The sequence below is a fragment of the Nipponia nippon genome, unplaced genomic scaffold, assembly GCF_047370975.1.
Source record: "Nipponia nippon isolate SJK-2023a ecotype South Korea unplaced genomic scaffold, ASM4737097v1 scaffold_1, whole genome shotgun sequence".
NCBI classification, from domain to species: domain Eukaryota; kingdom Metazoa; phylum Chordata; class Aves; order Pelecaniformes; family Threskiornithidae; genus Nipponia; species Nipponia nippon.
Genome location: NW_028262290.1, coordinates 121,048,593 through 121,071,950, shown reverse-complemented (window position 1 = coordinate 121,071,950; position 23,358 = coordinate 121,048,593). Strand labels below are relative to the sequence as shown.

Below are 23,358 nucleotides of genomic sequence, written 5' to 3'. Positions count from 1 at the left end.
TTGACTCTATAAGCGAGTCTATAGGCAGGAAGCAGCTGTCTGGAAACACAGGCTGTGTCTATAGTAGAACATAACTCACCTAAGGGTAGGACCAGAGCCAGGTCCTGTCTCTGGCCCTGAGGCTCGCAGTCCACAGGACTGCATTGACCCAGACCCTGTCCCAGTCACCGGAGAGCAAGCAGCTTGTCTGTGGCAGTGGGGAGGCCGTTCCTCTCTCCTCGAGCATGCATACATGTGGGACAAGCGAATTACATCCTCATGCTCGTACTTCTTGCATGGATGTGGCTCCTAGCTATGATTTAAGGCTTGCTGAAGGTGCGTGGATGGACGTACAGCAGCTTCCACTGAGCCACAGGATCGATTGCATCTCACCGGCAGTTTACAGGAGTGCTCTTCTGAGATGAGGCTCGCTCTCAGCAGATGCAACAGGATAGCTAGCCTTGTTTCTGGGAATAGGAGGAAACTAAACAGCAGCCTTTTTGCTCAAAAATTTGAGCTTTCTTTTCAATATACGGGTTTGTAATTGCTAAGCTACAGATACGCAGTATAAAAGGTAAAACGGTTTTCCTTGGAAGCACTGGAAACACCTGCTCTGTAGATAATAATGCATCATGACACAGAGCAACCCGAGTTTCAGACATTGAATTTCAGTAAACCTGCTACAAGTAGCGGTTTGTAGGCAATGAATTTACTGGCAGTATTCGGCTTTAAAGGATTGTAACTGCTGGGCTGGTAATAGGACTCAGGCATTACACAAACCCTGATTAGAAAAGGAGTCATTTGCCTACCTGTACACGATTACACCTTAGTCATGTCACACTGCCGTCTCGGCTCAATTTCCCTGTAAATAAGGTGACCAGGGACTGTAATATCTACCGTGATGTGCACCTGCGAGCGTTTTGGTGCGAGCTGTGCTGCATGGTGCCCCTGCAGCCCCCATGCAGCCCATTCCCGTGGCCTGGACAGGACTGTCCATGGGCTTCTGTGGCAGCTGGAACGGGTGCTGAAAGTTTAACTTTCAGCTACTGGGGCTCCTTCCCCCAAAAAAATCAAGGTCTTGGAACCAGCCTTTTCTCAAAATCTGAACTTCTATGAACAGTTGCTTTCCTCTGTGCTACCCAGTCATTTAATTGTCCGGAGCATCAAGCTGCCTGTCTCTGCTCCTCCCACAGGTTCTTGCTGCTTGTATTGGCCTCATTGCCTTTGCCGGCTGTTCGAGACATCCCTTGAATGGTTCAGATATCAGTAGGGGGCATTATTGTCTGTGGCTGGCTAGTCTGGGAGCGCTGCCTGTGATTCCTTATTTTATTTTAATGAAGACTGTGTCCGTTAGGAGATTGTGTGGCGACTAGAGAACTAAGCTCACTTTGGTGGATAATCCTACAAGGATGATCCTAGTACCAAAGCCACAGCTGAGAGGCTGGGACCATAACTATCATACTCACTATCTATTTGAAGAAATGATCTGTAGCATAAATTTGTCTATAATACTCCCATCGGTAGAATCAGATGTTTATAGCTCAGATGAGTTTTGGGGGCAGCTTCTTTGCTATGTTAAATACCACTGCGTCTCATAAGAAGGAACAGAAGAGGAATATAGTCTACTGCAAGTTAGATTCAAAGACGGGAACATGTCTCAAGGTTTCCAGGTAGAAGAGTGGTATTTTGCAATTTTACTGTTATAACACTTAGACTTTTAAAAGAGCCCAGATCCCATTCACCTCCAAATTTTCACAATGTGTCAGCACTCAGTGTGTTTCCTCTGGTCAGATTTCCTTTCGCTAATTCTTTGACTTCAGAATTAATAGAGTCATCTTCAAACATGACCTACAGCAGTGCTCTGACATGAACTTGCGCTTGTGCCTTGGATCCAATTCATTCATGTACAGAGGAACTAGCAGAGGGATCTATGTGCCACTAACACCCTGCAAATAGGACTTACGGAGTCTCTTTGCATACTTTGGCCTTGAGAGCACTAAGGAGGGGTGAATTTTAACTCAAAATTGGACTTCATCTTCAAGCTAAAATGTGATTTTCACGCCTGGGCTTTACTTACTAAAGATTTCTGTTACAGCCCCAGGACAAAAATGCTAATCCAATAGCTTTCATCTTTCTAGAGTCTCCGTCCCCTCTCATTCCCCAGCCATATTCTGGGATCTGCTCTGGGTAGAAGGATATGCTGCAAGGAAGGCTGAACAGATTGCCCGGTGTTTCTTTAACAGTTGTTTATTTAGCCACTGGCCACTATGGAAGAGTTGGAATTATTTTTATTGCATAGCCTTCTCTATGAAATAAGTCAGTCATTTGCTCCAAGAAGGAGCAAAGATTCCTCCTTTCCTCCATCCCTGCTCCAGTGCTCAGGTGAGACCCATCAGATCTGCATCACGCACAGTGAAGAAGTGCAGAGGGTTATTCTGTCTCTTAAACTGGAACTTAGTTGGAGACACCAGCCTCATCTAGGGCAGCACAGGAATTGCCATCAGGAGTAATTCCTCAGGCCATCTCATCTGGTGCTCTTCCCAAGAGAGAGACCAACACCATCTGACTTGGAAAAAGAAAGAAGAAAACCTGATAGTGCTGCTACAAAGGTTAGCTTTGGTCTGGGACCATGAGGACTGGCAGCTTCTAAATGCTTTGCATGGTACATTGCTGGTGAACGTAACTCTTGGCTGTTCCAGCTCTCCATATGGCAGCAGCTTCTTTCAGACCAATAATAAAGAAAGCCAATGGTAAAGACTGGGGCATACTAGAAAGCTGCAAACAATTCACACATTTAAATCAAGCTCAGGTGAAAGAAGCAATTTCCAAAGTATTGGTTTGCATATGTACTGTATGGTATGTATCCCATACTAAGAACTACTCATTCCTGGCAGCATTCTTGCCTGTGGAGCACAGTAATTGCAATTACACTTCCGAAAGAAGTCCAGCACTTTACCTTAAACAACCCAAAGGCCTTTTGCCAAACTCACCTGCAAGGAAATATTTTTGATGAAATGTTTGAGAAGTCACGACAGCCATCGGGTCTGACTTCAGTGTAAGCATCCCTTCACGTGACGCATCATTTTTGCGTGTGGAAAAGAAAATTAAAGCTCTTTCACCACTGGGTGCTACTCTATAAGCTAATCACTACGTTGATGTGCAGATGTTCTTTTGATACGACCTTTTTTATACTCCGCACAGCGGGCTGTTTAGGTTTTCTGTGAAGAAAATGGAAAGAGACCCAGTGGGTGCCTGATGTACTGCGTGTTTGTTATTATCCGCCTCACTCATCGTAACATCATACGAGTCGATGTGCCTGTGATTTCTTTTTTTTGAACATCTAATGCAGTCACTAGGAGTTGCCACTGCAGCGGTGCTGTCTGTGGAAAATAAAAGGATCGAGGAGAGAGGACAGGCTTAAAATCTACAATTTAAATCCAAATGGCACAAAAGGAAGAGCTTAATTTTCTATATCATTTCAGGCGTGAAGCAGCAGGTGACCCCACGGAAATCATTTTAATAATATAAATGAGGTAGGATGTGTCACCTGGAAGTGAGGGAGCAGGGGGAAGGCAGCCGCGGTTCACAGGGGGCTGTAGCTGTGGGGAGACAGAGCGGCTTCAGCTGGCGATGATTCTTCTGTCAGCACAAAGCGCGGGAGGGGAGAGCCGGAGCACGCTCACAGACAGCAGTGCTTTGAGAGCGGAGGGAAATGATGCTGCCTGAGAGACGCTCTGCTTTTCTGTGAGATGAATGCAAGGAGCAAAATACATGGACAAATGTTATATATTTTTGGCTACAAGAAAAAAAAAAAAAAGGAAAATTAAAGACAAATAAATAAAAAAAAAGGGAAAAAAAAGAGTGCCCAGGTTGCCCTATGTATACATCCTATGTATACATTCTCTGGTAAACAGAGAGGTGCTGAATTTGTGTTACAACCTTGAGGTCCTGTGTTCCCAGCGGAGCAGAACCTTATTCTTTGTCTTGTTTTCATTTATTTTGCTGTGTTAGTTAAAAATTGAGGTCCCAGGAACATATTTCCTGGGGCAGGCAGAATCCAACAAGGGGAACCAGCTTTAATAACAAAATGGGCATTAGCTGGCCGTAACCCTCCCAATTCACTGTTCTCTTCAACTTGTGTAATACGTAGGGCTGCTACCGAGCAGGGCACAGTTCTAGTGAGTTGTGTGCAAGTCCACAGGGACCAAATATTCCCACTTCAAAGCAATGCTATGCAAGGATTGGCAGTGGGTATGCTTGCCTTCTGGATGGCCTGGATCAGGATCACCTAGAAAAGGGGGACAGCCGGTTTCGCTTCTCGGTCACGGTCCGGCCCTCAGAAGAGGAGACAAAGAGAGCATTTGTTTCATGGTCACTTTGGGCACCTGAAAAGAAAAATCTGAACCCGTTCAGGCTGGAGCCAACCAGTCCAGGCTCCTCTGTGGATGAGACCTGCTGGAGGAGCAGTGGGAGAAGGGTGGGTCTACCTGCACTTCCCCAGGAGGCTGGCAACAGGGATCACTGAGCAGAGGAATCAGCCATAACTCATGCCTGCTCAGTTTTGGGAACCACAGTGTTTGTGCTTGCATGATAACTAACAAATTTCTGAAAATGAAAGTAATCTGTCAGAAGGAAGACTGGGGTGAAAAGCAAGGATTTCTTAGCATTAGGTTTGATGTTTCGCATTGTTTTTCAGGATGGACACAGCTCTCAGCTGCAGCCAGTGCAAAGCTGCAGTCTTGGAAGGGAGTATAACACCTCCTCACTTTCATAGCCATGTGTCATTAAACTAAGGTGACAAAAGTTAGGCTATGCCACACTGGGACAAAGCTCACATCATACAAAAAGCAGCTACAAAGAGCAACGGGCTGGACTGCTGTCACAGCTCAACCATCAAGTGAAGCAGGAGTGGTTATCTTCTATGTCCAGACCTCATACCTTCGCTATGGAAGTGTAAGACATAAAACTGTTTGCCTTACCTCTAAAATGGCTTCCTAAAAATAGAACATGCACCCCAAAACCGTACGTGACTGGAGGGCATCATAGCTCGTTAGAGATGCAGGAGGGATTCAGAGAGTGAGGATGATCTGCAGGATAAATACTCTTAAAAGAAAAAATCAAAATTCTCTCCTGTGCGATGACGTAGTACCAATGTCAATAATCACTCAGGATTTCAGACAGGTGACCTGGAAGAGATGGCTGAAGAGAGACTCTCCAAAGGACTGTTCATCTCAGCGAATTTCAGGTTAAACTTCAGCATCTGAGCTAACGAATGACATGGTCACCTGCTCAAATCAGGCATCCTAAAACACATTCTAGCTGCAAGATACTGGATGTTTTCCTCAGAGGTACAGATGGATACTTGGGAGCCACAACACAGGCTTAAAAAAAATGGAAATCAAATATTCTGCTAACCACAAGTTGTCAGAAAGAACTGTTAAAAATCCTGTCTCCGAAGAGCTCATGAATAAAGGAAAGAAGCTCTTTGGAAAGAGAGACAGAGCGTGTGAAAGCTGAGGTGAACCACATCTTTGTTTGTTATCACCAGCCTGAAGAATTAACCACTCTTTTATTTTATTATGAACAGTTACGTGTAGAGAAAAGGAAACTACTCCTCTTTGTTTTTTTATTAAAGAACAAATGCCATTTCAAGGTACCACTTGCTGATGTTTGTTAGTTTTGTTTCTCGAACAGTAGCGGGAAGCCCTGTGGTACTGAAACCCAGCTGATACATCACCCCGGTACTTCTAGCAGTAACATGTAAGTGGTATTTTATTTAGTTTATAAAATCAGGTGCTTAAGGTTTGACGAAGGCAGATCTGCAGCCTGAATCCATCCCCTTGTGACTACAGACTGGAATCAGCCTTTACACATGCATAGTTTACAGGAAGAGGCAGAAGGAATAGATGGGGCATATTATTAAAAAAAAAAAAAGTGAATTGATAAATTATACATTACGATATAAAATAAGAAGGTAAGACCAGCTGTATCAGCCCAAATCAAAGGTCCAAATTTATGTAGTCACAGTTCGAGTTGCAACAGTCCGGTGAATACACAGATATGTTGCACATTTTTAGTAATGTCTCTTACCAACAGTAATTCTCACGGAAGCAGGAGACAGTCCCATGTTAGAGGAATTCCTGCCAGCAAGGATGGGAGAATGAAAGAAGTCGTGGTGATAGAAGCTCCTCTTTATGGAGAGCAGCAGATGTGAGAGGGTAGGTCAAGGCACACAGGGCTGGGGAAACTGAGTCAGACAACCGAGAGGCAGGAACATCATCGAATATGGGGGTCAATCTCAATGACAGGGACATCAGGCACTGAAGTTGGAGGGCTTGTAATGCCAAGATGTGGTTAGCAGGTCTCGTATCCATCCTGTATGGAAGAAGAGCGATTAAATGCATCACATTCCCCCTGCGTTCAGGTGATCCCCCCTCTCACACCCTGCCAGTGGCAACGGCCAGCATCGCTCCTGCTACTTCCAAAACTGCCTCTGGGTTAGACATTGCTGAGTGCAGAAGGGAGCTGGTCTCTTAGGACCTGTGTAATGCTTCTCATGGGACCCGCACCCGTGTTCTCCCATTTTCTGCTGGACAACTCTCCACCTCAGCAGTTAAATGTGTGATGGCGTTGTCACCTTAAATGGGCAGATTACAGAACACCACAAATAGCAGAGCATCATCAATTCAGTCACTGCATGACATGAGGTACTAAGAGTGATGAATCTTTCCTACCCGGACAAGAAATGATTGATTTGAATAATTGCCCGAGAATATTCACATAACACTCGAACACAGTCGCTGTCATCATTACCAATGTCTCTCTTCCTCACAGCAAGTCTATAATTGGCAGGAGTGTCTCAGATAATTTATACAGCAACAAGATTTTCACACTTGCCCAGTTTTGGATAGTTGCTAATATTTCACGAGACAGTCACTTTATCATACAAGGGAGCTTTCATGAGCTTTTGGCACATCTATTGATGCCGACTGTTGCTGAATTTCTCCATTTTCCTGTCTTTTTTATTCATTGTCACTAGTAACTACCTATTCCTTCCTTGTATCGTGGAGGTTTGTATTTAGTCACGGTATTAGATTAGTGCAAGTCTTTTTCTGTATTTAAGAGGAACATCTACTTAGAGTCCATATCTGAATCTCTATACAATCCTGTTACGAGGGAAAATTCCTTATTTCTCCAGTCCCTCAATAGCTTGCCTGTACCATGTTGTTAAATAAATGAATGGCTAATAATAAATAAGGTGTTTGCTCATCTAGCTGCCCTGCGTTCCAAACTAAGCAGACCACTCCAAAACCAAGCAGAAGTTGTCGCCACTCCACGAGGAGCTAGAAAAGAGCTACCCTGTCTGTCGCTTTGCTGTCGTGCTCGCCCAGACTGCCACATGCTGCTCACTTCTGCCCTCAGCGGGATCTGATTGCTAGCGGCAGAAAGCAGGGGTCAGTGCCCTGGTTGTGGGACTGGTAACTCTTTTTGTTCTCTTAATACCACCATGGAACTACTGCATAGCTTTAACTGACATTCTTACAAGTTTTTTCAATATCTCTTTCTATAGAATAGTCACGGTTGCTTACCCGTTTAACAGCACATGTGCTCATTTCACCTCATTCTACCTGCAACAAGAGAAATAAAGGCTTAACCTTCCTTGGCAACACCAGCAATTACCCAGCCCTTGGGTTCGAGGAGCAAAACACTGGGATCAGCACTGCGCTTTCAGAACACCAAGTGCCCTCACCGCCTCGTAGACACAAGTCGCTTCAGTGGCAGCGTTGCTCAGCAGCAGATTTTTTTATTTCTTTTTTTTACTCTTGCATGTGTTCGACATCAGCATGTGAAAAATTGACACCAGGGAGTAGGTACTGATCATGATACAGCTGTTACTGGCTGTCAGGTGCTCCAGAGAGTGGGGTCACTGCTTGCATTTTCCAAATGAGAGACAGGTTAATGAAATCTTGCTCTTCAGAGGCAACAAAGTGTCTATCCCCTCCAAACAAATTCATACACCTGAGGGGTAGAAAGATATAAATATGTATTATTACTTTAGTGAATTATATGAATTTCTAAGAGAGGTTTGAGGCATGTGGCACTTTGAAAATCCCTCATTCAGCTCTTTCTGCTGCCTGCATTTAGAATATGCCGAGCCGATGTGCAAAGAGTTACATGCTGCCTTTAGTCCCACATGGCTCCACTGACGTTTTTGGCTGAAACAGTGCTCTTTGGCAGCATGATCAGATAGCAGCACACTCCATGGATGTCGCTTATTACATTTTACCAGACTTGAATCACTGGTGCTCAACCAGTTTTACATACTGGCTGGTCAGCCCACAAGCTCTGCTGAGCTGTGCTTACACCACAGGCAGACTGCCACATCCCTTGGGCTCGTACGTCCCCCTATCCCCACCTAATAAAATTTACAAAGCTGACATTTAAAAAAATCTGGGTGGCTCAATCCCAGCAAGATCCTGCCAACAACTTATGCTGATGCTTCTGTCTGTCTGTCCTGGTGTAGAAAGGTTAACAGCGCCAGCGCCCACCAAATATTCATTTGTGCAGCACACACAGACGTAGTGCAAACTGAGGGGGAGCAGAGGTGTTAGGCAAACAGGCAAAAGAACTGAGGCAACATCGCGCAGAAACACAAAAGAAAGAAGCTGGTGGCTCTAGTTGGCTTCAGCTGAGCAAGGCTTGGAGCGCTGCAGTCCAGCATGTTGGTGTTCATGAGCAGGCACATCAGCGGCTCCGCTGGACGGGGGCAGCTTCCAGGATCGAGCCCTCTGATGTTTTCTCATTCAAAGAGGTTGCACATGCAAAGGGAGCTGTAATCCAAGCGCAGAAGGTGAGGTGAGGACGTATGAGGTCGAAGCATTTCAGTGTTTGCTTGAGGCTGGAGATACAGCTCTGTCTATTGGACTGTAAAAGGTGGCTCAACTGTTCTAGCTCCTAAGTGTGAGCCCATTCTCTGTCCATGTCTCTGAAAGCTGATTTACTCCCTGAACAGTCAATTGGAAGTGATTCGGGCAGTTTAAGTGTGTGGTACTATGTTAAAACTCAAGTTCAGATCAGGCCTCTAGCTGCCGTTACACTGGTTGAGAGTGTCTCAGAGGTCCCATGTTGTATCTACCAGCCTTGTGCAGATGTCTTGGGCAACCTAAACTGTCTAAAATGGCACTAGGCACCTGTGTCTGGACACCTGAAGTGACTGTCTCCACCATTAGCATATTCACACTGCTTTCACCAGGTATACCCTGTAAAACCTTGTATTAAGGAAAACACTTCCCTTATAGGTGGTAGACTTAAACAGATGTGGGTCTCCAAACTTGATACTCCAGGAATAATGAATGAACTATTTGGCATGAAAAGTTTATCAGATTATGCTCTTTTCCCATTGCAGGTTATTCTGAAGCAGACATGACAATAAATCATGGCAATCCTATGAATATTTCATAGAAACACATTTCAGCTTATGGGTGTTCTTTTTTTTCTTGAATGATTATGTCTGTGTCTTTGGCCATTCATCGTCTGTGATACGTGACTGGCCGCTTAATTCAAAATACTGTAATGTCTGGCTTTTTGACTGGTTCATTAAATATTTCATAACAAGGAGGAAAAGTAGCACTGTGGATGACATTTATGTGAATATGCAAACAGGTATTTGTGAGATCTTAGTTTCCAGGCAAGATTTCTACTCACAAATGCTGTGGAGAAATTAGTAGAGAACTCTAAACATTGTTGAAATAAATAGTGACTTTTTATTCCAACAAATGGTAATGAAAATGAAAATGATGATGATGATGATGATTTTGCAGCGTTGCTGCAAGGATGTGGATAAGCAGCATTCTGAAGTCTCTGTAAGACTGGAGTATAACTCACAAACTTAATGAGAAATGGAGTAGATGGGATCTCTTGCAATGAATTTCATTAGTGTAATGGTTCTTGAACAAACTCTGGAAAACGAATTTCAGAAGCCTGACATTTGCCTTATCAGTCCATGGGAGCTCAACACTAAAATTCATAGAGACTGCAATGAAATTAAATTCAGAATAGCAACGAACATTTCTGAAAACCCTCAGTTCTTGTGTGTATCTCTTATAACACAAGACTGTTCTTCGGATCATTAGCTACAAAATCTACAAGACAGAAAAAGAGGCTGGAGGAAAGAGTACTAAGCTATTAAATTTGATTTCCCCCAAATGACTATCAGCTTTTCAGGGGCAAACATTTCAACGGTTAAAGTTCTATATTTATTTCCTGCACGCGTGTTTAGCAATCCTGTCACTGTGGGAGCATTTAGTTATGCATACAAACACCAGCTAATGTGAAAGATGCTACCAAGCCATTAATTGTCCTTCTCATTGATTGAGAGCACTGCGTGGGTGTGGAAATGGAAAGCTCCCATGAGAAATCAAAAGCCTCAGTGAAGTGAATGCCAAAAGCCCCGTTGACGTTGGGAGAGGCTGGGTCAAGGAGAGGTGCCATACCCACGCGCGCCCATGCACTCAGCTGATTCGACCTCTTGTATTGAACTCAGGGTGTTCTCAGCCGTTTATTCAAGCTGTAATAATCTCCAGATTGCTCTGGTGAAGTCTGACGCTATCAAACCTCACTACGTGAACGTGACCTGCCGCTGCTGTCGCGCTTTCCCTGGTGGGAAGAACCTTCCTCCGGTGAAGATGGAGGGGCCTGCTATCTGTCAGGTACTCCTAGTGGATTTGGAGCCAGGTACTCATAATGAGGATGGTTGCCCCCCGCTTTAGCGTGTATATTGTGAGCAGAAGAAATCAAGAGGCCAGGGAGTGTGGGCAGAGGGAAGGAGAGGGTCAGGGAGGGACCCTGAGGGACAGGGGAAGGTCAGCGCGGGAAGGCGGTGGGAGGACAGCGGAAGAATGGAGGCTGAAGGAGATGTGGGGAAGAGACGAGGAGCGGGGGTGAGGAACGCAGACAACTGGGAGAAGCAGAGGGGTTAAGGAAATTGACTGGGTGGGGAGGCAAGGACTGGGCAGCCTGGGGAGAAAGGTGTGAGGAGAAGCCACCCGACTGAGGTGGGAGCAGGGCTGAGGCGGGAGGGTCTGCACCAAACACCCCGGCACGAAGCCCACCCTGAGGAGACGAGGCACCCGCAAACTACACCCCCCAGAATGCCTTTCGCGGCGCCCGGCGCTGAGCATGCGCAGGGGCCGCCGCGCCCCCGAGCACGGCGGGCGAGGGCCGCCCGCCCCCCTCCCCGTCACCCCTCCTCCCCGCCGCCGCCGGGAGCGCGGGGGAGGCGGTGCCGCCCCGCCCCGCCCCTCCGCGGCCCCTCGGCGGACAGCGCCCGCCTGTGAGGCCGTGCGGAGGCGGTAGGGGCGGCGGGGCTGGGCCGGGCCGGGCCGAGGGGGCGGTTGCTGCCGTTGGCGCCGCGGGCGGCAGGTGAGGCGGAGCGGGGCGGCCCGGGCCGGGCAAGGCAAACCCGCAAGGGGCGGTTGGCGGGGGACCGGCGGCTGCCGCCTTTTTTCTGAGGGGAAGGTGGGTGATGGGGAGCGGAGCGATGTCTCTTGTGGTCGGCGGCGGCTCCACGGTGGGGCGGGGCGGGGGTGTGTGTGGAAATAACCCAGGGAGCCCCCCCGGAGCTGGCACCTTGGAGGTGGAAGCCTGCCTTCGCCAGAGCCGGGGAGCGACAGCCGTCCGGGCCGGTACCGGGGGCCGGCGACGCCGTGAAGGTTTGCTCTCGTAGGCAGCTGCCTGCACCACGGAAACGCGGTTCAATTAAAACTCTGATAACCTCCCTGGAGGTCAAAGACGCTGCAGGTTTAAAGCCTAGCAGGGAAAGTAAAGATGTAATTATGTTCTCCCGACAGCTTTCGTTGATGGCTGGGTGCCTTGGGAACCCCCCCTAGACACCTGTCTTCAGCTCTGAGAGCTTACCGCTCCTTGTGACTTTGGCCCCGGTGGATACGGATGCTGAATGTATCGCGTCCTGCCCCTTGTCGTTATCGTGCGCTGACGAAGCGTGGTGGAAAAGTTTCTCTCGCGGATGTCAGCTCTGGGTGCGTTGCACGTGCATGTTCGGAGGTCAGGCTTACCGGTCTGCTTGTGTCCCCTTGCTTCCTTCCGGCCCCGCTCAATTAACCCAGTGTTTAAATGGGTTATTAAGATAATGGCTGCTGCTTGGGGGGGGGGGGGGGGGGGGGGGAAAGAGGCACACTTCTCTGGTGATGAGAATAATGACTGTATCTGAACAACTGGTAAAGGCAAGGGAACATATTGGTGTTTTCACACCAGTACCATAGTTGGATAACTATTGACAAATGCTGACTTTTAAGCGGTGGCTGCTGACTCAGGAGAATCTGTTGACTTTGGTAATAAAACAGTAAGGGCTCCTTTTGATAGTGATCTCAAAACACTTGAACGGATAGATTGGCTTGTTAGCTCAAGCCTTGACTTAGCTGAGAACCAGAAGAGCTCTTGTTCTCTGGGACGACCTTCTCCCCCAAACAAATCTGACCTATGCTAAACGCATCAACGGTAAGAGTGTTTATTTTGCAATGTCATTTTCAAAAACGTGGTAGATACCAAATGCGTGAACTAGATACAGGAAACCTGTTTTGCAGTCTGCTTTTCTGCCAGAGCGCATTTTGAACAGTTTATGATTGCAAGGTGGCAGTTTTACTTGGAGTCTCACTTTTGTGTTTTAATTAGCTGTCATCAGAGCTGGAGTTCAGCCTCCAACACTTGTGAAGTGTGCCATGAACGTATCTGGATAATGTTTTGGGACTAATTACCTAGAGCCCATTCTCTATTAAGCAAAGTACAAAATGGATTGACTATATGGAAATCTTTTTCCAGTTAAATTTCCAATCTCGTGAGTCGCATCTCGCTGTGAACTTACTGAGGTTTGCTTCAATCATGTGAAAATTGGGTATTCTCATTCCTCTTATTCTCACCCCCTTCTCTTAAAAATTGTTGCTTTAAAGTCTTCACTAAGTGCTGTTGATTTATACAGTTCCCTATGACAGCAGCCCACGTTTAGTTACTGTTCCCCAGAGTTTTTAACAGATTTATATCTGGCCTGTGCTCTAACACAGCAAGGTCTTTAGGAGGTGTTTTAAAACATAGAGGCTTAAAGATCCTCCAGTGGTAAAACTATCATTTTGTTCAAATAAACAGAGCCATAGATGACTCCTCTCAGCAGAAGACTTGCTTTCTATTTAAAATGGCTTTTCCAACCGCAGCGTATCTAGACTGTGAAGGAGCGGATTTTTCTAGGAAGTAGTGGGAGGCAGGAAGAATCACGAAAAAGAAAGTGGCGCAAAGGAGAGCGTTAAACCATGGAACTAGAAACAGATCAAAGGTTCTCAACTGTGCAGACCAAATTTTGCCTTCTCACACCGTGGAACAATAATATCTTCAGTTGTTATCCACGATGGGCGCAGAATTCAGTTTTGTGGTTCGGAACAAGGCGTAGAATGGCTCTATGGGTCCATAAAGCTTGAGGAGGAGTGGGCTAGGAAGGGTGAGTGGAGTTTCAGGGAAAATCATAGAATTATTAAGGTTGGAAAAGACCCTTAGGATCATCGAGTCCAGCTGTTAACGTGGCACTGCCAAGTCCACCACTAAACCATGTCCTCAAGCACCACGTCTGCCCGTCTTTTAAATACCTCCAGGGATGGAGACTCAACCACTTCCCTGGGCAACCTGTTCCAGTGCCTGACTACCCTTTCAGTGAAGAAGTTTTTCCTAGTATCCAACCTAAACTTCCCCTGGCACAGCTTGAGGCTGTTTCCTCTCGTCCTATTGCTTGTTACTAGGGAGAAGAGACCGACAGGTGACACTTGCCCTGTTTTGCTGGCCACCTTCCTGGGGAAGCCAGTGGCTGTTCCTAAGGGACTTTGCACAGTCGGCACAGAGCGCTGACTGAGGGTTAGCATTGGTTGGCGGTTCTGCTGTACTGCATGAATGCATGACATGGGACCCTCTTCCTTCTCCTTTTAGGTCTTCACCCTTTTCCTTCACCTTCTGTGGTAGGACGTGTTTCCTCCTCCATCAGCACGCCGCCTGCTCCAACACCATTCTGCGTTCTTACCCCCGCAACTGTCTCTCCCTGTCCTGGCAATGAACTGGTAGGTGTGAGGTGCTGGAAGAAAGTAGGTTTCTTTCTTTGCCCTCCAAGTGTGCAGGCTGGGCCTGGCAGCACAGGCAGTGGAAAGGCGGCCGCTCACATTTGGTCACACTAGACAGCCCTCGGCTCTGCCTGCGCTTGGAGCAAGCTGTGAGCAGGGCATTGAACTCAGCATGGCAGAATTTAAGCTGCGGGTTTTCAAAGCCAATTACTGGACGCAGTCTGTGTCTGACAAGCTTCAGTTTCATTAGCTGCCTCCCAGGAGTATCGAGCTGCGTGGCTCACCTTTGCAGAGATCAGATTCTCCTCTGTGATGTTATTAGGTGTTTTTAAAAATAGCTTCATCAGTCCACTTTAAAAGAGCTGGTCTGCTCTGATAACAGTGCCTGCTGGTGCTTTTCCAGATAAGGAACTTGTCACTTTTCCTGCTGTCATACATGCAGCTTCTGCCCTATTTAGAATACAGCTTAAAAAAACCCTACAAAATAACCACCAGTCTTGTGTAAAGATTTATGCGTTTGGTTTAGGAACAACTGAACACTCCTTATTTAACTGCTTTGGACAGTATTGGTTTATGAAGAAGATAGGATCAAACTAAATGCAGAGTTGAAAGTAATAACATATACCTGTGTCTTGAGGAAATCTTGATTGATGAGATCTCTTATATAACAAAATGAGAACAGGCCAAAGATCTCCTCTTTTTTTCTTTTGGTCCCAATTAGAAGTTCATTAGCTTTTAAAAGGATCTGAAGTATTACATTGTGCGTGTATGTGTGTAATCTATATGGTGGGAAGCAACCAGATGAAACAGTATAAAAACAATTTCAATCTCTTTTGAGGGTCTGAAAAGTAGTTGTGTGGTTGTGCACACCAGGAGTATCATGGGGAAACTGCAATTACATGGCAGACCTAGTAATTCATTCTATAATGGTGTATGCAGGAGCAATGTGCTAATTTACTCATTTCTTTGATGTTTTGTGAGCAGATGGCATTTTTAAAAAGATCTATTAATTCTGTGGGAATTTGATAATGGCTAATTGCTGGTAGATCAGAAGAGAATAGCAGTCAAAGTGAGGCTCCTGACTTCTCTGCTCTCAGAAGAGAGGCAGTCCTCCACAGCCTCATTTGTAAGCTACTATCCTCTTAGAAATCATTGCCCAAGAATATTCACCGATGTCCTCAGCATAAATTGGGAACTTGTTGATAGCTCTTGATTAATTGAACTGTGCTCCATGAACGAGTCACATACTATTACAGGAAAAAAAAGCACTGAGGAGGTCATGGCTTATTGTAGGACCCAGTGCACTGTGAATTTTCATAGGAAAGCCCTTTACTCTTTCCCTTGTTCTCACTTGCTTCTCGGTTTCTTTCCTTTTTCCTTTCTCTGTTTCTGTACCTTTCACCATGCCTTTGACTTAGGTCTATTCATGTACTTTAAGCACCTGCCTAAGTGTTTGCAGCATAGGACATAAGTACTTATTTGCACTGTAACATCAAAGGATCACATTTCAAAATTACAACTTTTCCTTTGAACAAGAAGAAAAAAAGGTTCCTGGTTGCTATGGTGATGAGCACTATATAAATTCCTATAAATAAATAAAATAAACAGCTGATTCTTGGACTTTGATTTGCAGTATTTTTGCTTTTCTAATGAGATATAATTAAATATCAAAATGGGAGGAGGTGACATTTTACCAGTTTTATTAAATATATGTCATTCTTATGCCTTCTGTTTCACAGTATTTCTGCTGAGAACAATTAAATAGTAAGTTGTTTATTTTTCTCTCTGTAGAAAGTTGATGTTTTGAAAAATCATAGTCTAGTATTTATAGAAAAACTTTTAGATGCCAAAAGTCACTCCGCTAAAAAGGTGGCGTCCATTTTAAGTTTAATCAGAACATACATTATGAGCTAAACGTCTATTTTTCTTATCTCTAAGAGACTATTATGTGCTGTCACAACATTTAAGTTCCAGTCAAAAGTGCCTGTAATTATGTTCCTCTGCAGTGTTTGAAACCCCGCTGGTGCACAACAGCAAAACTTGAAAATGTCACTGACTTTTTCTTTTATGTTAAAATGACAAAGGCAGAATAAAAAATTGGATATTCTGTGTTGAAGTTTGAGGAGGGGAGAATTGACTTTTTTGTAAGCCTTTTATGCTCAGGTCCATGATGTAAAAGTAGCTTCCTCTCTGTGCTAAAGGTGATAATTGCAAAATGGATTGGATGGAGACAATAAACTGCTGCTTCAGAAGTCAGCGAGTAGCCGTCAGCCATTGCTAAAAAAGCCCTTTTCATTAGTCATCTCTGGAGCCCAGTCCACTCACTTGCAGTTTCTGAAGCACGACTGCAGCCCAGTTCCCCGCCAGTGCACCGGAGTATTCCCCCTCGCAGGTCTTTCTCACTCAGGAAATGGATGCGCTTTGTTTAACAGCAAAGGAGAGTTTATAATGGAAGGAACTTTCCTTAGGGGAAGGAAAATAGGTATTTGTAACATACAGAAATACTCCTTTGTTAAAGGCTCAGTCTAGTTTCTTGGTGGAAACTGATTTTGCCACAGTGGCCTGAAGAGAGCTTGCTTCAGTCCTAAGCTGGGTAGTGCAGCTTGTGCACTGGCAGGGAGTAGATCTGCTTTCTGCCACAGTCACCGCTTTGTATTCAGAGAAGCTCCCAGATTTCCAAAGAACTTTGAAGCACTGTCCTATCCTGGTAAATGTTTGGTAAAATAACATCACGTTATTCACTGTCTTCATTCCCTCTGTGCATTCAGATTCGTATCTACTTGCTTTACCAATTTAAAATATATTTGACTGAATACCTTTTCCTTCAGAGCATGTGTAATTGGGAGGACAAGGATACACGGTATTTTTTTCCAGTTACACCCAATTATTTTTCACGGAGCGAAACATGCACATCTGCACACAGCTATTGAAGACGGGCAGAACAGGAGCAAGGAATGGTGTCCCTGAAGGTCTTGCTTGAGCAGTGACAGCCTGTGCAGGTTTGATTTATGTTTCATAGGCCTGTCACTTTTGTCCCAGCTGAGCTGCTGCTGTGGCCAGGCAGGTTCTTCCCCCGAAGAAGACCAACAGCTTCAGTGTTTTCCTGGCCGTGAATTAACCCCAGAGCTGCCTCTGAACCTGGTGCTTTGTGCCATGGGACTGCGCTGACCTCCTGGAGGGTGGCACAGAGTCTTGACCCTGTGCCTGCCCCAGCACTGTGTTTTGTGTGGGCTTGAGGCCAGAATCAGGAGCAGGTAGTGCTCTCTACCTGCTGGAAGATGTATCACAGGCAGTTTTACCTGCATTGAGGTTGGGCCTGGACAGTCAGTGTTTGACCTGCAGGTCTCGGCTGCCTTCCCAGGATTGTGTGGCTGACAGCAGACAAGGCAATCCAAGGTCTCTCCCAAAAGGGCCATTGCAAAGGGTGATGAGGTTTGTAGGGAGCCTGAACCCAAGCAGAATCTGTGCTGCCTACAAGAGCAACAGGGAGATGGGAAGGGAGTCTTGAAAGTGCTCCGAGTTTGCAGCTACTCCCAGGGCTAACCGCTTGGGTTTGGTGTACCTGGAGACCATGTTGATGCTGGAGCAGGACCAGGCTCCAGGGTCCTTGAGAGAGTTTTCTCAATTGGAAAGCACCATTATTGCTAGTACATACTGCCTTTTAATGGAGTGGCATCTTTATTTGGAAGCCTTTTCTTAGGGTAGGAGGATGAAATATACATATTGATATTAATGCAGGATGAGCTGTTGAGGACAAGAGGTGGAGCTATTGTGTGTCTTCTTTTCCAGCATGGATAGGACAAAGAGTGAAACAGTGCTTATACCAGATTTTTTTTTCTTCTTCAGAAGTTCTGCTTTTCTGTGTGTTTTTTTTTTTTCTTTCAATTTTTTTATTTTTTTTTAATGGATGGATATGATCCAGGACCATCTGGTGGAATTTGCCGTTGTCACATCTAGGTTTTCTGATGTATTGCCTGTCAAGTTATATTGTATGTTCAGATGAGTTTCTCATATGATGTGCTGACAACTACTGACAGCCCTGAGATAGGAAGTTGGAAGCTTGGGGGAAAGAAGAGAGGGGCAGAGTTAGCTTTAAAAATGTAACCTTGATTGCTCTTGATTGGTGGGATTTAATTTCTGGTACCTATGGTTGACTTTTTTAGTAAAGAAAGGTGAATGAGTGAACTTTAAACCAAGTGCATCTAAGTACACCTAAGGTACTGTAATTAAACTTGGAAGATTTGTAGTCCACTTGTTGATTTTTTTTTTTTTTTTTCTTCCTTCTCTTTGACACTGGGTTCCTCACTTAATCTGTCCTTAGCTCTCCATCTGTAGACACTCTCACACTTATTTAAATTGCAGCTTTTCCTTCCTCCTTTACTCCTCAATCCTTCCCCAGTCCCTCCTTAGAAAGGAGATCTCAAAATGTTTCTGTTTTTATTAGGATACTACCAGGTGTCCTAATAACTGTAGTATCCCAGTATCCTAATCCTAAATCCTAATACCCTAATAATTCTGTAGTAAAATGAACGAAGATTTTTGGCAAATTAGTATTAACCTTTGCAGAGAGACCACACATATGAAAGTAATAAGCAACTCTGAAATAACTACAGTAATTCTTTTCTTGCTGGTGTAATACTCAAATAATTAATTAAAGCAGGTTTTTTTGATGTAGAGGTCCACAGTGCAATTGCATTTCCTCACAGATTGACAAAGATAATGTTGTACTTTGTAAACCAGAATCCAAAGAAGCTATAAACAGTTCAGTTTTGTTCCTCATTTTTTCTGCCTTAATTTGAAGCTGCAAGTAGCAATTAGGGTAGTGACAAGATAAATTTCACAACTTATTATCATTCTTCATTTTTTAATTGGCCAGATCAGTGAAGAAGTTATTTGTGTTTGAACTTTAAAGGTTCTTAGTCTATGTAGTACTGGTAGAAAGCACAGTACAGATATTTGTGAATGGGTTGGAAGGAAACCTGTTTGTAAACGGAAATGGGATTGCACTGCAAAGGCATGTCCAGGTGTGGTTCTGAACGCAGACTCTCCCCCTCCCCACAGCTGTGGTGGTTATACTGGGTCTCCTGCTCATTAGGTCCTACGTAGACATTGACGAAGTTGGAAGTTGCTCTTGGAAGAGAAAATCTTTCTTCCATGGGAGTTTGAAGCTGAAGATGAGAGTCCCCAAGCTTAGGGGACTCTTGTTGCAGTTTCTTCCAGCTAAAGAAGCAGCTGGAAAGTATTTACTTGCCTCTACTTATTCCTGTCAGTAGTGTTGGAGCACGAGTAGTGTCTTCTCTGTGCTGCTTCTTGACCTGAGGACTGCAAGTGCCCGTCTGTAGCTGTGGAGAGATGTCGTGTTAAGCTGAGCAGCCTGAATATAGGAAAAAGCAACCACTGTTTCTGACTCTGATCTTCCACAGTTTCATACTTTGTGAGTATCAGATGAGGAGACTTGGAAATGATCCAGCTCCTGTGCTGTTGTAGGGGAGGGACTGGGGTATGCAAAGGTCAGTGTGAGGGTACAGCAGCTCTCCATGGTGGTGGTGGGTTGTGTTGTGTGGGGCACTGTTCTTGTACTGATCAAGCATCAGCTCAGCTATTGTCGTAAGAAGTCGACTTTGGAGGAAACCCCATAGATGGAATATGGCCAAATTCTCTGTCTGCAACATGTTTGATAGCACCGCAGGGAGGCAAGGCTGGTCTTCGGTCCTTAAACGCATTAAATTAACTCTGGGCGAGCTTGCTGGGAAAAGGGTAATGAAGCAGGTTGGAAACGGGATGTGTGTGCTCAAGCACATGCAGTGGGCTTAATACTCCAGGCAGCATTCCCGCAGGCACGTGGCTGGGGAGCTGTTCGTTAAACGTATCACAGTCCACAGATACAGCCAAAATCACTTGTCCAGGCATAAAAGATAAAGTCAGTTAGGAAGGAGAGCAATCCCATTGGGAGAAACTTGTGAGAGCAGCTGGATGCAGTCTAGCATAATGCTGGCTGCGTAGGGCGTGTACTAGCCAGCACCCTCTTAGGGGTTGCCTGAGTCCATTGCAGCAAAAATTTCAGCTTCTGGTAGGGGAGACTGATGAAGATCTTGACACATCTATTCTGTTGTATCAGGTAAAGGCAGCTGCTGAGTGGATCTGCAATGTGACTGACGTTGTGCAGTGCTTCATCTTTATTTCATGTGACGAGGAGGTGGGAGGGTGGAGATTACTTGAAGTGCCTGGCTAGAGACGGAACGTAGTTTATCAGTGTTCATTTGTCTGGAGGGATACACAGCCCATATATAATTTAGAAACGTGTTAAAAAATAGGGAGCTGTTGTCCTTTAAAATCAGTGAGCACTCAAGTCTGTTGGTTTAAAATCTTGTTTCGGTGACACATAAATGTGCTGCCATGCATTTTGTATTTATAGTGTGTGTACAGTATAAGCGATATGTCTAAAATGAACCAAGAAAGTGTATATAAATGCTACTGATAAAACTAAGCCCTTCATAAACTCAGAGTAATGTGTATTTTCCATATTTAGGCTGAAATACCTGGAACGGCACATGCGTTTATCCTAGTCAGTTATTCTGAGATGATATTTAATTTGGATGTTCTTTTCATATATGATCTGCAAATGGATTTTTTTGTTTATTCGTTGCAGTAAGTATCCTTTTCCTCTACTTTTTATTCTTCTCCCTTTGAGTCTTTTTCCCTTTTTCTGATTCAAGCCTGGTAATGATATGCTATAGCTAAATTATCAGAGGCAGAAAAGGGATATCAGTGTCTTCTACCTTGCTGTTGAGAAATCTGTATTTTTGTCTTCTGCAGTGTAATAAGAGCAAGAATGAGCAGGGTGTTACCATCCCTTATCACAGGCAGAATGATAAATTACATGTCCTGGAAAGTTTAAAGATGTGTAAGAATGCAAATCCATGGCCCACAAGGATGTGTGGTTGAAAGTGCTGATCCAGCCAGGAGTTAAGCACGTGCTTAAATCTAAGCACAAGCGTTGCTTCCATTGGGTGTATCTACCTGGCACCATGCTGTGTGGGGTAAGCAAAGCTCTTGCTATGAAAGGAGGATTGATTTGGTTTAGTGGCTTGAAGTAGGAAAAGGAAATGAGCCTTTTCCAGTCAGCTGGAAGAGTGGTCTATGAGTAGTGCAGGTGCTGCTCTTGTGTTTTTACTGTCCTTGACTCCACAGTGTCAACTGATGTGGCTGGAGACCCTAATGGGTTGGCATTTGCTACTTGGCAGTGCATCTGTCTGCTTTCCCTCCTCACTTTTCGCACTCTGCCCATGTCTGCTAACCATGAGCAGAACACCTTGTCTGTAGTAGGTGGTACAGTAGTGTGGTGCCTCTGCCTGCAAAGGCTGTAGCATTAGAAGAGACAGAGGATGTTACAAGGGAGCGCATAACTTTTCCTCCCTTGCAAACAGGGAAATATGTAGAAATTTTCAGTAGTTTACAATTTGACCCCTTTCCCTCCTGCCTTTGGACCAAAGCTCCGTATAGCAGCTTGCTCTCCGCTAGCCTGAGAAATCCACTTTTCCAGAAGGTTTCCAAAGGAGGACTTTTTTTTTTTCTGATTACTGATGGCAGTGTGCAGTGGACAGAGTCCAGATCTTTTCTTCGTCTGGTTCTTATTCTGGTTGTCCTTTAGCAGAAGCACTCTTTTTGGCTCTGTTCTCTTTCCTCCACTTTAGTTAATTTTTGTGCCACATTTCTTGCTCCTTTGAATTCAACGGCATCTGTGCTTTCTGAGGAACCAGTGTATTCTCTGCTCTGAGTGCTGTCTGTGTACTCCTGGTGGTATGAAGCCATCCATCCCCTTCCTGCTGGATTTGAGCTTGCGTTCAAACTGGGAGGGGAGACATCATTTGTGTGTACAGATGGAAATGTTTTTATTAGTTTTTTTTGGTGGTGAATTAGATGTCATCCCTCTTGCATCCTTGACACTCTAAACAAGAGATGGGAACTGAGTTTTCCTGATGCACTGATTTTATAGCATTGTTCGTTTGCAGTGATTTACCGCCAACTGGTCACACAGCATTGCAGCTGGCACTGCAATTCTCACATCCATCTCCTGTGTTTTAAGTGATTTTGTTTACTTCATACAGTGCAATGAGGTCTCAGGCTCATGATTGGAAATTCCTTGGTGCTTTACCGATAAACACAGATCAAAAAGATAACCTCTCAGTCTGGTCTATTTTTTCTCTGGAGCAGTCTTTGAAGGTTGCACATTCTTCTGCTGTACATCCTTTGTCTACGTGTGTATTCTTTTTGTTCTCTATTCCCTTCCTCCTTGTTTCTTTTCTTCCTTCCCTTTATTTCAGTCCTATGTCTTCTATATTCTTTTGGCTTGCTTTGTTTATGTTTGAGAAGAGACTCACTTGAGTTTAAGTATAGTTGGCTATTTGGACTTAACTTCGAAGTTTTCTTAAGAAATGCTTTGTAAGCGAAGGGCTCAGTAATTTGCCCTTTCAGCTCTTAAAGCTTTTTCCACCAACAGCTGAAAAGTTTCACTAGCTTTTCCAATCCTGCCTGCAGCTTTCATTGCCATTTGACTGTCTCACACACCAAAGCTTGCTTTGTCATGCCTATGAGAGGCTGTGCTGCACAATTCTTATATCTGAACCAACTGACGTTTCCCTTTTCCATGGTAAAATATTTTGCCTTTTCCTTTCAAAACACACATGCCAATGTCCTCCTCTCTCCTGGCCTTTGACTTAGCCTTATAAAACTGAAACAGAGATGTAGATAATTATTGACAGCTGGGCTCCTGCACAGTTGGATCCAGGAGCTCCTTCTTCAGCTGCTAGATGTTCTGAAGACCACATGTGTGTAAAAAGGGGCCAAGGGGCATTTTGATGTTAAACAAGGATTGCTTGGTTCTTCTGTGGAGATGGCATATATGGAGACTGGGATTAAAGATGAGAGGAATAAGAGTTTATTTGATAACAGAAGAGGTTTTTGTATTTGTGGAAAAAGTGGTTTTTGTACCATCCAGCTTACTTGCTAAAGTTCAACTAGTAAAATGTAATTCTCAATAAAAATGGTTTCATTTTTTGGTTGCAAAGATTTTTTTGTATATGGTGTTAATTTCCTTTCCATCTTTTTACTGGTTTACCTTAGCGATTTGATAACATATGTATTTTTGCTCTTGAGAGAGACAGTGGGTGTGATACAATCTCTGTTTTAAACCGTTATCATGTAATTAGCAGGGAAAGATGTCTCTGAAGTCTTATCTGCTTGCTTCTTTGTTGCTCAGGGAGCAAAG

General features: G+C 44.7%; 1 protein-coding gene and 1 long non-coding RNA gene across 23 annotated transcripts in view; one reads left to right on the top strand and one right to left on the bottom strand.

The window, feature by feature from the left end:
* Positions 1-5,952: 5,952 nt before the first annotated feature.
* LOC148057595 (uncharacterized) lies at positions 5,953-7,749 on the bottom strand. Its single transcript, XR_015701984.1, has 3 exons — positions 7,730-7,749; positions 7,569-7,607; positions 5,953-6,354 (listed from the first exon to the last, which is right to left on the bottom strand). It is a non-coding gene; the product is annotated as an uncharacterized LOC148057595 (long non-coding RNA).
* Positions 7,750-11,179: 3,430 nt separating this feature from the next.
* The window catches only part of POMGNT2 (protein O-linked mannose N-acetylglucosaminyltransferase 2 (beta 1,4-)), a 33,321-nt gene continuing 21,142 nt past the window's right edge, over positions 11,180-23,358 (top strand). For 4 of the 22 annotated variants that reach the window (XM_087770408.1, XM_087770459.1, XM_087770380.1 and 1 more), the window contains exons 1-5: positions 11,180-11,400; positions 11,829-12,017; positions 13,963-14,090; positions 19,361-19,524; positions 20,620-20,738. The gene's annotated coding sequence lies outside the window, so the exon portion shown is untranslated. Of the gene's footprint in view, positions 11,497-11,828; positions 12,043-13,962; positions 14,091-19,360; positions 19,525-20,619; positions 20,739-23,358 lie in introns of all 22 variants that reach the window. The other 18 variants (XM_087770480.1, XM_087770418.1, XM_087770444.1 and 15 more) reach the window with 10 other exon arrangements.